A 22,363-nucleotide genomic window follows, 5' to 3' on the forward strand; every position below is an offset into this window, starting at 1 on the left:
ATGAAGAAGAAGAAGTAGGATGAAAATAAGAAGAATTCCAAGCCGGCAAAAAGTGTATCTGCAGAGCTCCGCTAAGTGTATCTGCAGAGCTCCGCTATTTCTGACAGTTCTCTGACATTCACTCCATACAGCGGTTGAAACATTGTATCTATTTGTTTCCATAAATGGAAACAAATAGATACAATGTTTCAACCGCTGTAAATATGAATGTCAGAGAACTGTCAGAAATAGCGGAGCTCTGCAGATACACTTAGCGGAGCTCTGCCGATACACTTTTTGCCGGCTTGGAATTCTTCTTATTTTCATCCTACTTCTTCTTCTTCTTCTTCATCCTCAGAAGAAGAAGAAGAGGATGAGGATGAAGAAGAAGAAGAAGAAGTAGGATGAAAATAAGAAGAATTCCAAGCCGGCAAAAAGTGTATCTGCAGAACTCCTCTATTTCTGACAGATACACTTTTTCCCGGCTTGGAATTCTTCTTATTTTCATCCTACTTCTTCTTCTTCATCTTCTTCTGAGGATGAGGATGAAGAAGAAGAAGAAGAAGTAGGATGAAAATAAGAAGAATTCCAAGCCGGCAAAAAGTGTATCTGTAGAGCTCCGCTAAGTGTATCTGCAGAGCTCCGCTATTTCTGACAGTTCTCTGACATTCACTCCATACAGCGGTTGAAACATTGTATCTATTTGTTTCCATAAATGGAAAAAGTGTATCTGTCAGAAATAGAGGAGCTCTGCAGATACACTTTTTGCCGGCTTGGAATTCTTCTTATTTTCATCCTACTTCTTCTTCTTCTTCATCCTCATCCTCTTCTTCTGAGGATGAGGATGAAGAAGAAGAAGTAGGATAAAAATAAGAAGAATTCCAAGCCGGCAAAAAGTGTATCTGCAGAGCTCCGCTAAGTGTATCTGCAGAGCTCCGCTATTTCTGACAGTTCTCTGACATTCACATTTACAGCGGTTGAAACATTGTATCTATTTGTTTCCATCTGCAGAGCTCCGCTAAGTGTATCTGCAGAGCTCCGCTATTTCTGACAGTTCTCTGACATTCACATTTACAGCGGTTGAAACATTGTATCTATTTGTTTCCATTTATGGAAACAAATAGATACAATGTTTCAACCGCTGTAAATGTGAATGTCAGAGAACTGTCAGAAATAGAGGAGCTCTGCAGATACACTTTTTGCCGGCTTGGAATTCTTCTTATTTTCATCCTACTTCTTCTTCTTCTTCATCCTCATCCTCAGAAGAAGAAGAATGAAAAGAAGAAGAAGAAGAAGAATGAAAAGAAGAATGAAAAGAAGAAGAATGAGAAGAATGAAAAGATTCTTCTTCTTTTCATTCTTCTTTTCATTCTTCTCATTCTTCTTTTCATTCTTCTCATTCTTCTTCTCATTCTTCTTTTCATTCTTCTTCTCATTCTTCTTTTCATTCTTCTTCTTCTTCTCATTCTTCTTTTCATTCTTCTTTTCATTCTTCTCATTCTTCTTCTCATTCTTCTTTTCATTCTTCTTCTCATTCTTCTTTTCATTCTTCTTCTTCTTTTCATTCTTCTTTTCATTCTTCTTCTCATTCTTCTTTTCATGAAGAAGAAAAGAAGAATGAGAAGAATGAAAAGAAGAATGAAAAGAAGAAGAAGAATGAGAAGAAGAATGAAAAGAAGAATGAGAAGAATGAAAAGAAGAAGGAAAAGAAGAATGAAAAGAAGAAGAAGAGGAATGAAAGAAGAATGAAAAGAAGAAGAAGAATGAAAAGAAGAATGAAAAGAAGAAGAAGAATGAAAAGAAGAAGAATGAAAATAAAAAGAAGAATGAAAATAAAAAGAAGAATGAAAATAAAAAGAAGAAGAATGAAAAGAAGAATGAAAAGAAGAAGACGAAGAATGAAAAGAAGAAGAAGAAGAATGAAAAGAAGAATGAGAAGAATGAAAAGATTCTTCTTCTTCTTTTCATTCTTCTTTTCATTCTTCTTCTTTTCATTCTTCTTTTCATTCTTCTCATTCTTCTTTTCATTCTTCTTTTCATTCTTCTTCTTTTCATTCTTCTCATTCTTCTTTTCATTCTTCTTTTCATTCTTCTTCTCATTCTTCTTTTCATTCTTCTTCTCATTCTTCTTTTCATTCTTCTTCTTTTCATTCTTCTTCTCATTCTTCTTTTCATGAAGAAGAATGAGAAGAATGAAAAGAAGAATGAGAAGAATGAAAAGAAGAATGAAAAGAAGAAGAAGAATGAAAAGAAGAAGAAGAATGAAAAGAAGAAGAATGAAAAGAAGAAGAAGAATGAAAAGAAGAAGAAGAAGAATGAAAAGAATGAAAAGAAGAATGAGAAGATTGAAAAGATTCTTCTTCTTCTTCTTTTCATTCTTCTTTTCATTCTTCTTCTTCTTTTCATTCTTCTTCTTTTCATTCTTCTTTTCATTCTTCTCATTCTTCTTTTCATTCTTCTTTTCATTCTTCTTCTTCTTTTCATTCTTCTTTTCATTCTTCTTCTCATTCTTCTTTTCATTCTTCTTCTTCTTTTCATTCTTTTCATTCTTCTTCTCATTCTTCTTTTCATGAAGAAGAAAAGAAGAATGAGAAGAATGAAAAGAAGAAGAAGAAGAATGAAAAGAAGAAGAAGAAGAATGAAAAGAAGAAGAAGAAGAATGAAAAGAAGAAGAAGAATGAAAAGAAGAATGAAAAGAAGAATGAGAAGAATGAAAAGATTCTTCTTCTTTTCATTCTTTTCATTCTTCTTCTTCTTTTCATTCTTCTTTTCATTCTTCTCATTCTTCTTTTCATTCTTCTCATTCTTCTTCTCATTCTTCTTTTCATTCTTCTCATTCTTCTTTTCATTCTCCTTCTTCTTTTCGTTCTTCTTTTCATTCTTCTCATTCTTCTTTTCATTCTTCTTCTTCTTTTCATTCTTCTTCTCATTCTTCTTTTCATGAAGAAGAATGAGAAGAATGAAAAGAAGAAGAAGAATGAAAAGAAGAATGAAAAGAAGAATGAAAAGAAGAATGAAAAGAAGAATGAGAAGAATGAAAAGAAGAATGAAAAGAAGAAGAATGAAAAGAAGAAGAATGAAAAGAAGAAGAATGAAAAGAAGAAGAAGAATGAAAAGAAGAAGAAGAATGAAAAGAAGAATGAAAAGAAGAAGAATGAAAAGAAGAATGAAAAGAAGAAGAATGAAAAGAAGAATGAAAAGAAGAATGAGAAGAATGAAAAGATTCTTCTCATTCTTCTTTTCATTCTTCTTCTCATTCTTCTTTTCATGAAGAAGAAAAGAAGAATGAGAAGAATGAAAAGAAGAATGAAAAGAAGAATGAGAAGAATGAAAAGAAGAATGAGAAGAATGAAAAGAAGAATGAAAAGAAGAAGAATGAAAAGAAGAAGAAGAAGAAGAATGAAAAGAAGTAGAAGAAGAATGAAAAGAAGAAGAATGAAAAGAAGAATGAAAAGAAGAAGAATGAAAAGAAGAAGAAGAATGAAAAGAAGAAGAAGAAGAAGAATGAAAAGAAGAAGAAGAAGAATGAAAAGAAGAAGAAGAATGAAAAGAAGAATAAAAAGAAGAAGAATGAAAAGAAGAATGAGAAGAATGAAACGATTCTTCTTCTTTTCATTCTTCTTCTTTTCATTCTTCTCATTCTTCTTTTCATTCTTCTCATTCTTCTTTTCATTCTTCTTCTCATTCTTCTTTTCATTCTTCTTTTCATTCTTCTTTTTTTCATTCTTTTTTTCATGCTTCTCATTCTTCTTCTCATTCTTCTTTTCATTCTTCTTTTCATGAAGAAGAATGAGAAGAATGAAAAGAAGAATGAAAAGAAGAAGAAGAAGAATGAAAAGAAGAATGAGAAGAATGAAAAGATTCTTCTTCTTTTCATTCTTCTTCTTTTCATTCTTCTTCTTCTTTTCATTCTTCTTTTCATTCTTCTTCTCATTCTTCTTTTCATTCTTCTTTTCATTCTTCTTTTCATTCTTCTTCTCATTCTTCTTTTCATTCTGCTTCTTCTTTTCATTCTTCTTTTCATTCTTCTTCTCATTCTTCTTTTCATGAAGAAGAATGAGAAGAATGAAAAGAAGAATGAAAAGAAGAAGAAGAAGAATGAAAAGAAGAATGAGAAGAATGAAAAGAAGAATGAAAAGAAGAATGAAAAGAAGAATGAAAAGAAGAAGAATGAAAAGAAGAAGAATGAAAAGAAGAAGAATGAAAAGAAGAAGAAGAAGAATGAAAAGAAGAAGAATGAAAAGAAGAATGAAAAGAAGAATGAGAAGAATGAAAAGATTCTTCTTCTTCTTTTCATTCTTCTTCTTCTTTTCATTCTTCTTCTTCTCATTCTTCTTTTCATTCTTCTTCTCTTCATTCTTCTCATTCTTCTTCTCTTCATTCTTCTTTTCATTCTTCTTCTTTTCATTCTTCATTTCATTCTTCTTTTCATTCTTCTTTTCATTCTTCTTCTTTTCATTCTTCTTCTCATTCTTCTTTTCATGAAGAATGAGAAGAATGAAAAGAAGAATGAGAAGAAGAAGAAGAAGAAGAATGAAAAGAAGAAGAAGAAGAATGAAAAGAAGAATGAAAAGAAGAAGAAGAATGAAAAGAAGAAGAATGAAAAGAAGAATGAAAAGAAGAAGAAGAAGAATGAAAAGAAGAAGAAGAATGAAAAGAAGAAGAATGAAAAGAAGAATGAGAAGAATGAAAAGAAGAATGAGAAGAATGAAAAGAAGAATGAGAAGAATGAAAAGAAGAATGAAAAGAAGAAGAATGAAAAGAAGAAGAAGAATGAAAAGAAGAAGAAGAAGAATGAAAAGAAGTAGAAGAAGAATGAAAAGAAGAAGAATGAAAAGAAGAAGAATGAAAAGAAGAATGAAAAGAAGAAGAATGAAAAGAAGAATGAAAAGAAGAAGAATGAAAAGAAGAAGAATGAAAAGAAGAAGAAGAATGAAAAGAAGAAGAAGAAGAATGAAAAGAAGAAGAAGAATGAAAAGAAGAATAAAAAGAAGAAGAATGAAAAGAAGAATGAGAAGAATGAAACGATTCTTCTTCTTTTCATTCTTCTTCTTTTCATTCTTCTTCTTTTCATTCTTCTCATTCTTCTTTTCATTCTTCTTCTCATTCTTCTTTTCATTCTTCTTCTCATTCTTCTTTTCATTCTTCTTTTCATTCTTCTTTTTTTCATTCTTTTTTTCATGCTTCTCATTCTTCTTCTCATTCTTCTTTTCATTCTTCTTTTCATGAAGAAGAATGAGAAGAATGAAAAGAAGAATGAAAAGAAGAAGAAGAAGAATGAAAAGAAGAATGAGAAGAATGAAAAGATTCTTCTTCTTTTCATTCTTCTTCTTCTTTTCATTCTTCTTCTTCTTTTCATTCTTCTTTTCATTCTTCTTCTCATTCTTCTTTTCATTCTTCTTTTCATTCTTCTTTTCATTCTTCTTCTCATTCTTCTTTTCATTCTGCTTCTTCTTTTCATTCTTCTTTTCATTCTTCTTCTCATTCTTCTTTTCATGAAGAAGAATGAGAAGAATGAAAAGAAGAATGAAAAGAAGAAGAAGAAGAATGAAAAGAAGAAGAAGAATGAAAAGAAGAATGAGAAGAATGAAAAGAAGAATGAAAAGAAGAATGAAAAGAAGAAGAATGAAAAGAAGAAGAATGAAAAGAAGAAGAATGAAAAGAAAAAGAATGAAAAGAAGAAAAATGAAAAGAAGAATGAAAAGAAGAAGAAGAAGAATGAAAAGAAGAAGAATGAAAAGAAGAATGAAAAGAAGAATGAGAAGAATGAAAAGATTCTTCTTCTTCTTTTCATTCTTCTTCTTCTTTTCATTCTTCTTCTTCTCATTCTTCTTTTCATTCTTCTTCTCTTCATTCTTCTCATTCTTCTTCTCATTCTTCTTTTCATTCTTCTTTTCATTCTTCTTCTTTTCATTCTTCATTTCATTCTTCTTTTCATTCTTTTCATTCTTCTTCTTTTCATTCTTCTTCTCATTCTTCTTTTCATGAAGAATGAGAAGAATGAAAAGAAGAATGAGAAGAAGAAGAAGAAGAATGAAAAGAAGAAGAAGAATGAAAAGAAGAATGAAAAGAAGAAGAAGAATGAAAAGAAGAAGAAGAATGAAAAGAAGAATGAAAAGAAGAAGAAGAATGAAAAGAAGAAGAATGAAAAGAAGAATGAAAAGAAGAAGAAGAATGAAAAGAAGAAGAATGAAAAGAAGAATGAAAAGAAGAAGAAGAATGAAAAGAAGAAGAATGAAAAGAAGAAGAATGAAAAGAAGAAGAAGAAGAATGAAAAGAAGAAGAAGAATGAAAAGAAGAATGAGAAGAATGAAAAGAAGAATGAAAAGAAGAAGAATGAAAAGAAGAAGAAGAATGAAAAGAAGAAGAATGAAAAGAAGAATGAGAAGAATGAAAAGATTCTTCTTCTTTTCATTCTTCTTTTCATTCTTCTTCTTCTTTTCATTCTTCTTCTTCTTCTTTTCATTCTTCTTTTCATTCTTCTCATTCTTCTTTTCATTCTTCTTCTCATTCTTCTTTTCATTCTTCTTCTCATTCTTCTTTTCATTCTTCTTTTCATTCTTCTTCTTTTTTTCATTCTTCTTTTCATTCTTCTTCTTCTTCTTTTCATTCTTCTTCTTCTTTTCATTCTTCTTTTCATTCTTCTCATTCTTCTTTTCATTCTTCTCATTCTTCTTCTCATTCTTCTTTTCATTCTTCTCATTCTTCTTCTCATTCTTCTTTTCATTCTTCTTTTCATTCTTCTTCTCATTCTTCTTTTCATGAAGAAGAAAAGAAGAATGAAAAGAAGAAGAAGAATGAAAAGAAGAATGAAAAGAAGAATGAAAAGAAGAATGAAAAGAAGAAGTATTCCAGTACAGCAAAAAGTGTATCTGCAGAGAGCTCCGCTATTTCTGACAGTTCTCTGACAGTTCCTTCACATTTACAGCGTTTGAAACATTGTATCTATTTCCAAATAAAAACATCTGTATCCTAAATGGAAACAAATAGATACAATGTTTCAACCGCTGTACATGTGAAGGAACTGTCAGAGAACTGTCAGAAATAGCGGAGCTCTCTGCAGGGACACTTTTGCCGGCTGATCGGGAAAAATCCGATTCTCGCACCCGAAGTATGCTAATATTCGGATTCGCCGCGAATCGAATTTTTCCTGAAATTCGAAACGAATTCCACTTCGCCTGGTTCGATTCGCTCATCTCTAGTGCCAATGTTGGATGACGTTACATGTTGTAAAGTCCACTTATCTGTGATAAAGAAATCAATCCTGGAGTAGGACATGTGGGCAGGGGAGTAATAGGAGTAGTCTTTTTCGGTGCTGTGTTGACACCTCCAGATGTCATAAAGATCGTGGTCGAACAGGAAACGGTTGAAGTTTTGTTTTGAGGATCTGTTCTTAGAGGATGAGTCCAGGAGAGGGTTGCCGATAATATTAAAGTCTCCGCCAATGATGAGTCTGCCTTGTTTTTTGGAGGAAATGATGTTATAGAGTTTCCGATGAAACTGGGTCTGATTGTTGTTTGGACCATAAACATTCACTAGGGTGTAGAGAGTGTCATTAATTTTACAGATCAGAATATGGTAGCGACCTTGGGGGTCAGCTACTTCCGAAACATGGCTGAATTGTACTGTGTCCTTAATTGCCGTAAGAACGCCATTATGCTTCTTGGGATTGGTGGCCATATACATGGTAGAAAATCGATGCAGTTGTAGTTTGGGGGTCTTGGATGTTGCAAAGTGAGTTTCTTGTATGAAAATTATGTCCGCAAGGGATGTCCGAATTTCCTTTTGAAGCATCGATCTTTTGAAAGGGGAGTTTAGACCACGTACGTTTAGAGATGTTATGTTAATCATAGTGTATATTTTCTGTTCGGTGTGTAAGGTGGTCGAGTTGGTATTTAAAGCGTTGAACGCGTTGATCTACGTTGAGCGGATATAGTTTGAGTAGATAGATTGTCATGGTCTGGGTCATGCAAAGTTGGCTTATGCGGGGATTCAGAAGCTGTATTCTTGATGCATTCGGTAGAGGTAGTGAAACCGGTGATATGTCTATTTGACTGATGGTGCATGAAGGGAAGGGTGCGGGTACGGTTAAAAAAGGCTTGCAAAAAATGCAAGAAACATGGGTAGCATGGTATGCTACTTCAACTTCAAAACTGGGGGGTGAAAACAAGCATTGACCATCTATAGGGTCATGCCAAACAGTATTCTGTAACCAAATAATTTTCCTTAATCGGGCCGATCGCCAGATCTTGATATAATGGGACGTCGTAGAGATGAGTGACGGAAGTATGTAGTTTGAGGATGGATGAGGTACTAATGTTATGTTCAGCCTGCTTCCATTTGATGAGCTTCGCAGGAAGAAGATTGTTGGGGGTCTGTGGGTATTATGTTCCACGTTTTCAATAATTCAATGCCCGCTTCTAGGTTTCTAATAGTGTAGGTTCTTCCCTGGTGTCTGACCGTTATTTTTGTGGGGAATCCCCATTGGTATGCGATACTGTGATTCCACAGGGCTTTGGTGATAGTAACCAGTTTTTTACGGTTAAGGAGTGTAGTTTTAGAAAGGTCTGCGTATAACTTGATATTTGAGTGAGATGGTGATAGTGGTGGAGGGTTTCTGGCTGATGACATTATTTTCTCCTTTATATGGTAAAAGTGGATCCGCGCCAGAACATCCCTAGGGATTGATGCTGACAGGAAAGACGGCTTGGGTATTCTATGAGCGCGGTCAATTGCGATCTCTATATCTGAGAGAGACGGTATAAGAGATTTCATGTATTGTTGTATAAAGGGTAGTAGTGCCTCGTTGGTGATGTGTTCAGGAATACCTCTAAATTTGATGTTGTTGCGTCTTGAGCGGTCCTCCAGGTCCGCCAGCTTTAGGTTAATTTGTTCGATGTCTGAGGTATGGTCAGCGTGTGCATCAATTATGTCATTGTGGGCAGTAATGATTTCCCCCATCCGTGTCTCAATATGGCGCAGTCTGTGGTCATGGTTCTGAATCACGGTAGTGATTTGGGCTAGCGATGCTGTCAAATCGCTATGTAGCGTCTGCCTTAGTGAGAGGAGCATATTTTTCATGCAGATCTCCGAGATAGATTGGTCAGACACCGGGAACGACTCAATTATTGGGAGATCATTGGGATGCTGAGGGGATGGATGGATGAGGGTTTGGCACATGGATATATTGTCAGTGTCCAGCCGTGGTCTGGACTTAGCTGGGCTGCCTGATGTGGGTGTCAGGGGAGGAGAAGACTCACCAGGGTCCCCTGGGTAGAGTGGATACTGCATCCTGGGATCTGTGTGCTGTGCCATGTCATCCTGTCAGGAATGGACTAGCCAGCAATGGTGGGACTCACCTGCCTTTTGATCTGCAGTACCAGGGCTGGCCAGCGGATGCTCCCAGCAATCAGAGACTCAACTTTGCAGCCAGCTAACACCTGGAACTGATTATGCTGGGGTATTTAAGGGATGGCCAGACTTGCAGACTCTGCCTTGGTGTTGTGTTTCTCTTGGGCCCTGTATCCTGTTCCTGTTCCTGCTCTCTGTTCCTGTCTGATTCGCTGCTACATGTTCTGATCCCTGGCTTGTCTGACCATCCCTCTGCCTGACCCTCTGTACTACGCTGCCTGCTACCTGTTCTGATCCCTGGCTTGTGACCCTGACCATCCCTCTGCCTGACCCTCTGTACTACGCTGCTAGCTACCTGCTGAACCTGGCCTGTGACCCCGACCAATCTCCGCTTGCTCCCCCTGTACCTACCTGCCCAATTGATATTGACCCGGCCTGCCTGACGACGCTTGCTTGTATGTACTGTTATCTGTGGGTGGTTGGTTTGGTTTGTTTGCACTGTGTTATGTTTAGTATTGCACTGCGTTTATGTTTGTATTGTTAGTGTTAATAAATTATATTGTTTATCACATATCTGAAGTCTGCGTTTCCCTGCATCAGTCACACACCTCTGGTCACACCTGGGAGCCCTGACATTACACCAAGGCCAATCCTGACCAGAAGTGGCTGCACAGGGAAGCCATCTTGGCTTGTTGCTGGGAAGGATGGATCTGGATGAGGTTGTGTATTTATATCTGCTAGTGTTTGATGACAGGGAGTATGCTTATCAAACTCTGAAGGAGTATCCCCGGGATCAACTACTAGAATGTATACGGCTCGCTCATGTTCTAGTAGATCAGGGCACAGAGTTCTCTGAGGTGCAGCCATTGATTGAGGTTTGTGCTGAGTTGGTTTTATCTGGTTCCCCCGAATGCAGGGATGAATTTTTGCCACCATTTAGTGCAGACCAGGTAGAGTCCCTGGTGTGGTTATTAGAGGATGATGTGGGTTACTTTCTGGAGCGTTATTCCACATGTTCACCACAGACACTAAGAGATTGTATAAACGCAGTGCAGTCATTGACCAGACAGGCTTTGTGTAAGCTCAGCTTTGTTCAACCCATACTGCAGACATGGACAGACTTGATGCACCCAGCCTCAGTCAGCTTACAAAAACCCAGTCCTGCTTCTAACTCTACTCCTGTATTCCCACCAGCTCCTCCAGTTACAGCCCAGTATACTTGGCTATCTACCGCATGTCAGTACCCTGTTCCCACTCGCTGCACCTATCCTGCCTTTAACCCTGTAAAAAAGCCCTCTGTAGCAACTGCTCCCTCTCCTGTTCCATCCTCCAGTTTTTCTCTGTCTCCAGCTGCTCCATTCATTTGCAGACCTGCGTTTACTTGCAGTGCTCCAGTAGTTAAAACCAGAAAAAAGCGAAAATTCTTTCCAACCAATACCATTCTGCCAGTATCCAAACCGGTGAACCTGCCTTCCGTGACTCAGCCTGAAGCCTCTACTCAGCCTGAAGCCTCTCTTCAGCCTGATGCCTCTCTTCAGCCGGATGCCTCTCTTCAGCCGGATGCCTCTCTTCAGCCGGATGCCTCTCTTCAGCCGGATGCCTCTCTTCAGCCTGATGCCTCTCTTCAGCCTGAAGCCTCTACTCGGCCTGATGCCTGCATTCAGCCTGATGCCGCTACTCTGCACGATGAACTGATCCAGCCCGACGATCCTATTAGGCCAGTTGATTCGATGCCCGCTGTTGATCCAGATGATCCGGTACCTGATCCAGTGCCCGCTGTCGTGCCAATTGACTCAGAGCCCGCTGTCATACCTGGTGACCCGGTGCCCACTGCCTTGCCAGATGACGCGGTGCCCGCTGGCAAGCCAAATGACCTGATGCCTGGTGACCCAGTGCCCGCTGTCATACCTGGTGACCCGATGCCCGCTGTCGAGCCAGACAATCCGATACCTGATGACCCGGTGCCCACTGTCGTGCCTGTTGACTCGGAGCCCACTGTCTTGCCAGACGACTCGGTGCCCGCAGTCTTGCCAGACGACTCGGTGCCCGCAGTCTTGCCAGACGACTCGGTGCCCGCAGTCTTGCCAGTTGACTCGATGCCCGCAGTCCCGCCAGTTGACTCGATGCCCGCTGTTCCGCCAGTTGACTCGATGCCCGCTGTTCCGCCAGTTGACTCGGTGCCCGCAGTCTTGCCAGACGACTCGGTGCCCGCAGTCTTGCCAGACGACTCGGTGCCCGCAGTCTTGCCAGACGACTCGGTGCCCGCAGTCTTTCCAGACGACTCGGTGCCCGCAGTCTTTCCAGACGACTCGGTGCCCGCAGTCTTGCCAGACGACTCGGTGCCCGCTGTTCCGCCAGTTGACTCGATGCCCGCAGTCTTGCCAGACGACTCGGTGCCCGCAGTCTTGCCAGACGACTCGGTGCCCGCAGTCTTGCCAGACGACTCGGTGCCCGCAGTCTTGCCAGACGACTCGGTGCCCGCAGTCTTGCCAGACGACTCGGTGCCCGCAGTCTTGCCAGACGACTCGGTGCCCACTGTCGTGCCTGGTGACTCGGTGCCCGCCGCTTCGTCCGGGGGCCCGAGACCTGTCACTCCATCTGGGGGTCCGGCGCCCGCCGCTCCGCCTGAGGGCCCGAGACCTGTCGCTCCGCCTGAGGGCCCGAGACCTGTCGCTCCGCCTGAGGGCCCGAGACCTGTCGCTCTGCCTGAGGGCCCGAGACCTGTCGCCCCTCCTGGGGGCCCGACGCCTGTCGCCCCTCCTGGGGCCCGACGCCTGTCGCCCCGCCAGGGGGCCCGACGCCTGTCGCCCCGCCAGGGGGCCCGACGCCTGTCGCCCCACCAGGGGGCCCGACGCCTGTCGCCCCACCAGGGGGCCCGACGCCTGTCGCTCCGCCCGGGGGTCTGGCGCCCGCCGCTCCGCCTGGGGGCCCGAGACCTGTCGCCCCTCCTGGGGCCCGACGCCTGTCGCCCCGCCCGGGGGCCCGACGCCTGTCGCCCCGCCCGGGGGCCCGACGCCTGTCGCCCCGCCCGGGGGCCCGACGCCTGTCGCCCCGCCCGGGGGCCCGACGCCTGCCGCCCCGCCCGGGGGCCCGGTGCCTGCTGCCCCGCCCGGGGGCCCGCTGCCTGCTGCTTCGCCTGGTAATCCGATGTGCCTCTGCCCGGAGTCCTGCCCGATGTGCCTCTGCCCGGAGTCCTGCCCGATGTGCCTCTGCCCGGAGTCCTGCCCGATGTGCCTCTGCCCGGAGTCCTGCCCGATGTGCCTCTGCCCGGAGTCCTGCCCGATGTGCCTCTGCCCGGAGTCCTGCCCGATGTGCCTCTGCCCGGTGTGCCCCTGCCCGGTGTGCCGCTGCCCGGAGTCCTGCCCGGTGTGCCGCTGCCCGGAGTCCTGCCCGGTGTGCCAGTCTTTGAAATCCCGCCAGTTACCAGACCCGGGCGGTGGAACATTTTGCCCAGCTAGGACTGTTTGGAGCGTCCTGAGGCCGCTCCTTGAGGGGGGGGGGTACTGTCAGGAATGGACTAGCCAGCAATGGTGGGACTCACCTGCCTTTTGATCTGCAGTACCAGGGCTGGCCAGCGGATGCTCCCAGCAATCAGAGACTCAACTTTGCAGCCAGCTAACACCTGGAACTGATTATGCTGGGGTATTTAAGGGATGGCCAGACTTGCAGACTCTGCCTTGGTGTTGTGTTTCTCTTGGGCCCTGTATCCTGTTCCTGCTCTCTGTTCCTGTCTGATTCTCTGCTACCTGTTCTGATCCCTGGCTTGTCTGACCATCCCTCTGCCTGACCCTCTGTACTACGCTGCCTGCTACCTGTTCTGATCCCTGGCTTGTGACCCTGACCATCCCTCTGCCTGACCCTCTGTACTACGCTGCTAGCTACCTGCTGAACCTGGCCTGTGACCCCGACCAATCTCCGCTTGCTCCCCCTGTACCTACCTGCCCAATTGATATTGACCCGGCCTGCCTGACGACGCTTGCTTGTATGTACTGTTATCTGTGGGTGGTTGGTTTGGTTTGTTTGCACTGTGTTATGTTTAGTATTGCACTGCGTTTATGTTTGTATTGTTAGTGTTAATAAATTATATTGTTTATCACATATCTGAAGTCTGCGTTTCCCTGCATCAGTCACACACCTCTGGTCACACCTGGGAGCCCTGACACATCCTCTCCCTGCTTGTCAGCTCCGTTCCGACAGCCGGCGCCATCTTGGATCCCTGCCTGGATTGCAGGGAAGAAGAGAGTCAGTTTCCCGGGCTGTCCCGGGGTTTTCCGTCGGCGTGGCATAGGTAGGGAGGGTTGTACACCTCTGCCCTAATGTGCTGTGGGGTTGTTGTCCCTCAGAGCCGGTGTGTGCCGCGTTGGGTCTGGCTTATGGACGGAGCGGTGTTACTCCACGTCCATACATGAGCGGGCCGCGCATGCGCCCCTCGATTGTGAGAATTTAAACAATAAACAAAATCTCCGTCCACGCCAGAGACTGCACTAACCTTCATCAAAGAGATTGTCAGGTTACATGGTCTGCCCAGTAATATCGTCTCAGACCGAGGGGCGCAGTTTACGTCCAGGTTCTGGAGAGCCCTTTGCAAGGCCCTGAAGATGGAACTCTGCTTATCGTCCACCTACCATCCCCAGAGTAACGGGCAAATGGAGCGAACGAACCAGACTTTGGAGCAATATTTATATTTCTCAGGATGACTGGACATCCCTACTCCCATTGACAGAATTTGCCTACAACAATTCAGTCCATTCTGCTACAAACCAGTCGCCATTTTGGGCCAATTATGGATTCCACCCTTCCTTCATACCTGACACCATTCCTGAAGCTTCGGTACCCGCAGTACAGGACAGACTCTCCATGCTACAGAACAACTGTAAAGTCCTCCGAGAGTCTATACTGAAATCCCAGGCTGATTATAAGAAACACTACGACAGGAAATGGAGAGGAAATCCTCTTCTAAAGATTGCAGACAAAGTTTGGCTATCAACTGCCAATCTAAAACTCCCATGCCCATCACGTAAGTTGGGTCCAAGGCCCTTTCCGGATCAAGAGGGAAATCCAGTGGCGTTTGAGCTGTTCCTTCTGGAATCATACAAGATCCACCCAGCTTTCCACGTCTCCCTACTCAAGCCAGCTGTTGCTGATCCTTTTCCAGGGAAAAGTAGAACCACCTCCTATGCCGTTAAAGTCGGGCAGCGCGGTACAGAATCAGAAGGAAAAGCCAAGGTCAGGTGCAGCGCTGAAGTCAGGACCAGTAGCAGGAGAGCAATCAGAGTCAGGTGAGGAACAAGCCAGGTCAGCAACAAAGGAATCACACAGGAACAAGCAGGACAAGGGGGAGCTGATGACCAGTCAGCACTGAACATGAGCAGAGACACTCCTTAAATAGGCCATCTGGCCCCAATCTTCGCCGTGCGTGTGCGCGTTCACGCATTGCTGCGCGCATGCGCACAATCCGCAATTCTCCTGTGGGAATTCCTATGCGCATGCACATTTCCGATCGCGATTCGTCTTGCCGGAAATCCCTTACAGTTATCGCCAGATGTCAGATTTTAACAGAAGATCACATGTGGAAACCAAATGTGTTTCAATAATAATAATAATCTTCAGGGGTGGAGCAGTAGTCTATCTGTAATACAATGTATAAAATATTTAAATCGTAATATTAACAACAATCAAAAACAGTATCACCTTAAGATATAAATTCTTTACAGATAGTGCTTACATAGCAGAATTGTGGTAGGAGTATAAGAACAGCCTGCCCATAAAACAAAGGTCAAATAGGTTTCCACAGATCCCAATGAGGTAGATAGAGGTAAGACACAAGGATCACCAGGCGTCCCCTTTTAACCAAATGCTCTATAGGGTTTTATTATAAAATACCATTAGTCTGGGCCCACACATTCTGACATATAACAATATAATTTAACCCACTATTCAGGTGTGCTGTCCCTTTTAGAGTTCAGTATTGCAGGACTCCTATATGTGTTAACAGTGCATGCAAATATAAAAATTCATAATGTACATTTCATGAAAATTCTGTGCAAATAATACAAATCAGTGCAATAAATATGAAAATATCTCATACATATAACGTGCAAAACATTAGTGCAATAAATAAAATACATCGAAAATAAATATAAAGCCCCAATTCATAAAAATAGCAATTCAACTCATATCCGTGAAGGAATGAATAAAAATAAATATAGTCCAATTTCGTATTCATAAAATTCTGGATAAATAAAGCAGAATCGCAGGGTGTGAAAGAAGCATATAACTTGATGACACAAGAGACGGTGTCACCAGATCACTCCACCGAAGGGTTAACAGTCTCCTTACCATGTAATCATATCCCATAAAGACATCATGGATCATTCTACTGCCCCGCAGTAACCCTCACTCTGGTCACAATTCTGGTTAGAAACTCCTCAGATGTCTAAGTTAGATGCACTCCACAAGAAGGATTAGAAAAAAAGAAAGCGGCCTGTAGTGCAGTATTATATGAAAACACTTAAATGAGGACACTTAAAAGATGTATCAACATATCAGCATAACAGGGATACAAACGCTACCGGATCTCTGACCGGCGTGCGCGACGACATCGCATGCTGCACCTTGTCGAATTTGTTTCTCTGTAACCAGCATCTTCAGGGAAGAGAGGCATAGCAAGGTACGTCAATGCAAATGCTTAAATAGAGTCTGGAAGGTGATACTGTCGCTCAAGATAGATACTGTATATAAAAAAGTCAGATGGATTTTAAAAAATCTCTTAGGTTATCTGAATAATTATAACAACATTAAAAAGCAGTCAAAATTTCTAAATAAAGAAAAAATAGCACTAAAAATATGATAAAACTCAGAGACACCATCATCTTGTGGGCAGATAAAATAAATACAGCAAAAAATATAATGACACCAGGATCTCCATATATAGACTGCTTACAAAAATTAAAAACAATTTAATTTACAATATAAACATCAAAAAATAATACAAAAATAAACATGACTAAAAATTTTAAATTAAAAAGGAACAGACCAAAAAAATAGGACTCAGCTATTGCTGATATAACAATTGATGTCGCATTCCACATTTAAACCTGAAGGGCAATATGATTTAAGATGGTAAATCCATTGCGTTTCTTGTCATGAAATTACTCTCCTGGCATTACTACCTTGCTGAAGGGGTATTTCTCAATGTCAACCAACCTCAAAGAAGAAGGGTCTTTATTATGGAATAAAGAGTAATGTTTGGACAAATTGGCCCTGATTTACTAAGAATTAAGTCTACCAGCAGACGCTGAACATTCAGGCAGACTCAATTCAATCAATCTAGACCTGTCAGTCATCACAAAGGCATCTAGCAAGCTCATTGAAAAGAGTCTACTTTGTAGACTCTTTCCTGTTAGTAAATCCGGAATCACGTCAGGCACATTTCTGGATGCAATAACGGATATGTTCGCTAGGTGGCGCACAACCGCGGGCTTTGCCCCATTGGCGTTTTTCTGTTTGCATTTGAGAACACTTATAATTTAAAATAAAAAGCACACCTATATTATAGTTTTTTTTTTTGTTTTTTTTTGCTGTTTCTCCAAAAATGATCGACCAACTAATGCATTTCCTAATGAATGTCATACATTCTATTTTCAAATGTCAAACATTTTCACACTTTTATCTCAAATAATTTGAATGTCTAGTTCTAATTTCTCAATATAATTATATATCTTCCTTCTCTAATCATGTAACTATTCTACATTCCAGCTCAAACTCTGTCTCCTACAGTGGTTTAGTGATTAGAACTCAGAACTTACAGCACTTGGGTCATGGGTTCTAATCCCAGTCATGGCTGCACCTGTCTGCATCCCAGTTTGCATGCTTTCTCTGAACGGGTGTATTTCTGCCAACACTCCAAAGACATGCTGTTAGGTTAATTGGGCCTAGTATATGTCTGAGTTTCTGGCCTTATATTTTAAGCTCCTTGACATTTGTGAATGCCCAAAATATGGAGATCAATTTCCAGGGTTCAGTCAGTGCCAGGAATATTGATCAATCAATGGGAGTGAATCTTACCTGAGTCCTGTTCTTCTGACAAGTTTGAAACTTTCAATTTTCCTTCTGTTTATATTTCATTACAACTTTGTTTCTCTTCTCTTAGGCTACGTTCACACTAGCTTTGTCAGCAGGCATTTGGAAAGCGTTTTTAACGTTTCTCAAACACCTATGAAAATTCTGCACATGGCAGCACACAGTACTGTTCACACTGAAGCGTTAGTGTTGCGTCGCAGCAAAACTGGCGCCTCATGTCGAGTCAGGGGGAGTTGAAGCTTCCCATTCAAGTTGATGGTGCCGCTCCTCAAACGCCTGGCAGGCTTTTGCGGTGCGGTTGCGAGGTGTTTGCAGAGCGTTAATACCATTTAACTTCATTACAGGCATTTGTGGTGCAGTTTTAACGCAAATGCCTCAAAACCGTGCATAGGGCATTTGGGGAGCATTTGAGGAGCGTTAAAAACGCTTTCCAAACGCCTGTGAAATGCTATATGGACGTTTGGCAAGAGTTAGAAATAAAGTCAAGTGTGAACGAGCCCTTAAACCTCTCTCCTTATACAACTTGACCCCCTCCCCCACCCCCCCTGTCATCACCTGTTTCATCTGCAAATCTATGCATCACCACCCCACTCTTTTTATTAAACTATTTATTTACTGATCTAGTTAATGTGTCTCATTTCCTATCACCTCCAGCTCAGATCTAGCATTATTATAAGATTCCTGATTGTATCTCACCACTAGTCACAATTCCTGGTCAGTCCATTTCCATTACCTATAATAACCTTTAGGGCCAGTTCACACTACATGTGTTTCAGTTGCTTTTTTGCATCCAAAACACACAGAAAGAAGGTTATATGGTTGTTAATGTCATAGTTCACATCAGCGCTTGCAGTTTCAGTGCGTTGCAGGTGCTGCCATAAAGTTGAACAGGCTGTATTGTTTATGCATAGATGCACTTGGAGGCCCTGGAACGCACTAAACCGCACATGTCCCTAATTCAATTGAAGAAAAAGAGGGGAAAAAATTAACTGGAATGCATAAAAAAATGCACTGGAACACATCAAAAACGCACCCAAAATGCACTGGAACACATCAAAAACACATCCAAAATGCACTGGAATGTCAAACGCATCCAAAATGCACTGGAACACATCAAAAACGCATCCAAAATGCACTGGAACACGTCAAAAACGCATCAAAAAAGTGCATGCAAAAACGCATCTGGAACACATCTAGACTGTGTTTCTATAGTGTGAACTGGCCCTTAGGACACCGTTTGTGGTGCAGAAATGCATGCAAGAGCACACATTTTCCTGCACAGCAAAGACATGCAATGCCCTCTGCAGATGTGCGCAGGCACCATGATGAAAACTTAATTGCACCTCCACACGTCTAGAAACCACAGACGCATTCACAGCCACCAAAACGCATGGACTGTGCGGTTAGGTGCAACACACTTTTAAAATAATATGCCTGCAGTATTTTTGCATGTTCCCACATGTTAGGCAGCCCATTGAAATTAATGAGCTGAGGGAAAAAAAATTTAAAAAATGCCACATTCGCACAGGTCCTCTGGCCTGTACAGCATGAATGAGTGGGTTGTTCATGTGGCTGGAGCCACCTGTTACACTATGGGGACACAGCAGCTGTATGAACACAGGTTTTAATCTGACAGGTGTGAAGGCATGTGGAATTGGCCCTGAATGCTCACTGTCTGTGTTCAGGGCTGTACACCTGCACCCATATGCTTGTCAAATTAGGACCTGCAGCATTTCCATAGTGTAACATAGGTTGCCTGCAAATGGCGACAGCCACAAAAACAAACCACTGATTCACACTCTACAGGCCACAGCACCCATTTGAATGAGCCCCAAGTCCTCAATTACACACACAGCTATATTTAGATTTCACAGGAATATGGTTGGGATTATGTCCATTAATAATGTTTTTAGTGTATTTTTACCATAAATATAATTTGGATATTTTCTCTGGCGGAGGGGGGCTGTCAGGTATGCTGTACAGGGCCCTGTGATATCTAACAGTGGCCCTGGGTGTATGCTTGTGTCTGTGCCACCTGTATAGTTAGGAAGAACAATAACTTCTTCTATGGAATATCTTGGACCTCTGCTATGTATCTCAATGTATCTACGAATTGGACATGTTTTCAACTGAAAATACGATTTGTAATGTTTTCCCTGCAAATGAGGATCAGCTCCTCGGTCGAGAACAGCGACCTCGCCATGTCCAGATGTGGTCTGGAATTCCACAAAAGAACAATTCACAAAGTTAAAAAATAGACTTGCAAATTACCACTAAACTCTCCTAACTACACTTCCATCCACTAACACTCCCCACTACCACTTCCGTGTGTTCAAACGTCCTTCTGCAAATGTGATGACGTATTTCCAGAATGACAGCTGCTCTAGCGCCTCCTCCAACAGCCATCTTGGCGTTTATTTGTGCACCATAGCAATTTTCCAAGCTGCTCCATTGTGTATATGACATTCACAAATGTCAAACGTACATTAACGTACATAAGTTTGTACGTCAGATTTCACTTAAAAAATATTTTGATAGTAATCCGATCATACGTAATGCCTCTAATGGAGCAATTCATTCTAATTTAAGAAATGCCTCCCTTTCAATCCCCCTGCACAATCACAAGGTCATATCAATGTTTTTAGAGACACAGTTTTAAAAGACCTTGAGGATATTAAAATTAAGAGAAATCGCAGCCATGAATTTTTAAAAAGAGCTATTGATTCCCTTTTAAATAAAAAAGACCTGGTTATACGTCCTGCCGACAAGGGAGGGGGTGTGGTAGTAATGGATAAGGACAAATATGTTCAGAAGGTATATAATATTCTAGGTGACACTGACACATATCATTTACTACCCTCTTAACTAATATAAAAAATCACTGAAAACCATCATTGCAGTTGGATAACAGAATAATGTTATAAATGAAAAAGAAAAGGCGTTCCTTTGTCCATCGGCCCCTAGATTGCCGATTATGTATATACTCCCAAAGATTCATAAAGATTCTACTAACCCCCCGGGCAGACCCATCATTAGTGGGATAGGGTCTTTATGCACGAGGGTGGGCGAGTACATAGACTATTTCTTACAGCCTCTAGTGACTAAGACCCCATCCTATCTCAGGGATACTAAGCAGGTTCTCTTGGATATTAAGGATTTAACCATAGAACTTGAAATGTTCTTCGTCATGGTGGATGTCTCATCCTTATACACTAATATAGCCCATCAGGACGGAATGCATGCAGTAGAATTTTATTTGAACGATTTTAACGGAATGCCTTGTTTACAAAAGGAGTTTATTTTGAGGTTCTTGGAATTCGCAATGGCCAATAATTATTTTTGGTTTGATGGAAAGTTTTATTTGCAGACCAAAGGAGTTGCGATGGGGGCAAAATTTGCTCCCAGCCTGTCCAATCTCTTCATGGCTAGATGGGAAGAAGATATTATCTATGCGAGAGATTGGCCAGAGCTATATTTTTATAGAAGATATATTGACGACATTTTACTTATACGGAAGGGAGAGGAATAGGCGCTTATTCATTTTTTTAAAACTCTTAACAACAATAATTTAAATATCAAATTGACTTATGAGTATAGCGTGAATAGCATCAACTTTTTAGATCTCACACTTATGAATTGTGATGGCGTCATAGTCACCCAATCCTTCTTCAAAGGAACTGATAGGAATAGTTACATTCCTACAAATAGTTGTCATCATCCCACTTGGCTCTCCAACATACCGAAGGGACAGTTCCAGAGAATTAGAAGGAACTGCACAAATTTGGATACATATTACAAACAAGCTGCTATTTTGAAAAATAGATTCATTGAAAATGGTTATGACGAATCCACACTAACTTGCACTTTAGAGGAGGTTGCTAATCTGGATAGAAACTTGTTGCTAAGTGAAACTGTGAAATCGCGACCATCTAAAATGTGCCCATTTGTAACTACTTATTCCACCCAATACAAATCAATAACAAAGATCATAAAAAATAATTGAAAGATCCTTAAGGCTGATCCAATTCTGGCGCAGATTTTGCCCGAAAAAACAGAAATCACATTCAGGAGACCTATTCCTTTACGTAACAATATAGCACCTAACGTGATTAATCCTCCATCCAATATCTCCTTTTTCAATAACCTAGTTGGTTTTTATCCATGTAACAAATGTATGATATACACATATAACGGACAGAGAAAAGGGAAAGTAAACAGTTTTGTTTCCACTATCACTGGCAATAACTATAATATAGATAATATTATAACCTGCAACAGTAGATACGTGGTTTATTTACTTCAGTGCCCGTGTAAGAAACAATATATTGGCTGTACCATGAGAAGATTGAGGGACCGTTTACGTGAACACGTGTACAACATTAAACGGGGTTATAAGGAACATTCCCTCTCTAATCATTATCGGAGGTGTCACCATAGAGACCCTTCATCCTTGATATTTGTGGGAATAGATGTTGTACAGGCACAGTGGAGAGGTACTAACAAAAAGCGAGCTGTTTCGCAGATGGAATCCAGATGGATTTTCGAGATTGGTTCCATGCATCCTAGGGGACTGAATATCGAAATGAATATTAATTGTTTTATTGACAATAGTTAAGACTTTTTATCGATAAGACACATATGTACACCCTCTCCTTTTATGACATTTTTATATTTTTTACTCCTATCCATGATTTTATGGTCATTGCGAATTCCTTCATTTTAATTTTATTTTATTTATTTATTTCAGGTACTTATATAGCGCCATCAATTTACGCAGCGCTTTACATATATATATTGTACATTCACATCAGTCCCTAACCCTCAAGGGGCATACAATCTAAGGTCCCTAACTTGCATTCATACATACACATACTAGGGACAATTTAGACAGGAGCTAATTAACCTACCAGCATGTCTTTGGAGTGTGGAAGGAAACCGAAGTACCCGGAGG

This window comes from Staurois parvus, unplaced genomic scaffold (genome assembly GCF_062004578.1).
Source record: "Staurois parvus isolate SC_StPar_1 unplaced genomic scaffold, SC_StPar_1.0 ptg000852l, whole genome shotgun sequence".
Taxonomy (NCBI): Eukaryota; Metazoa; Chordata; class Amphibia; order Anura; family Ranidae; genus Staurois; species Staurois parvus.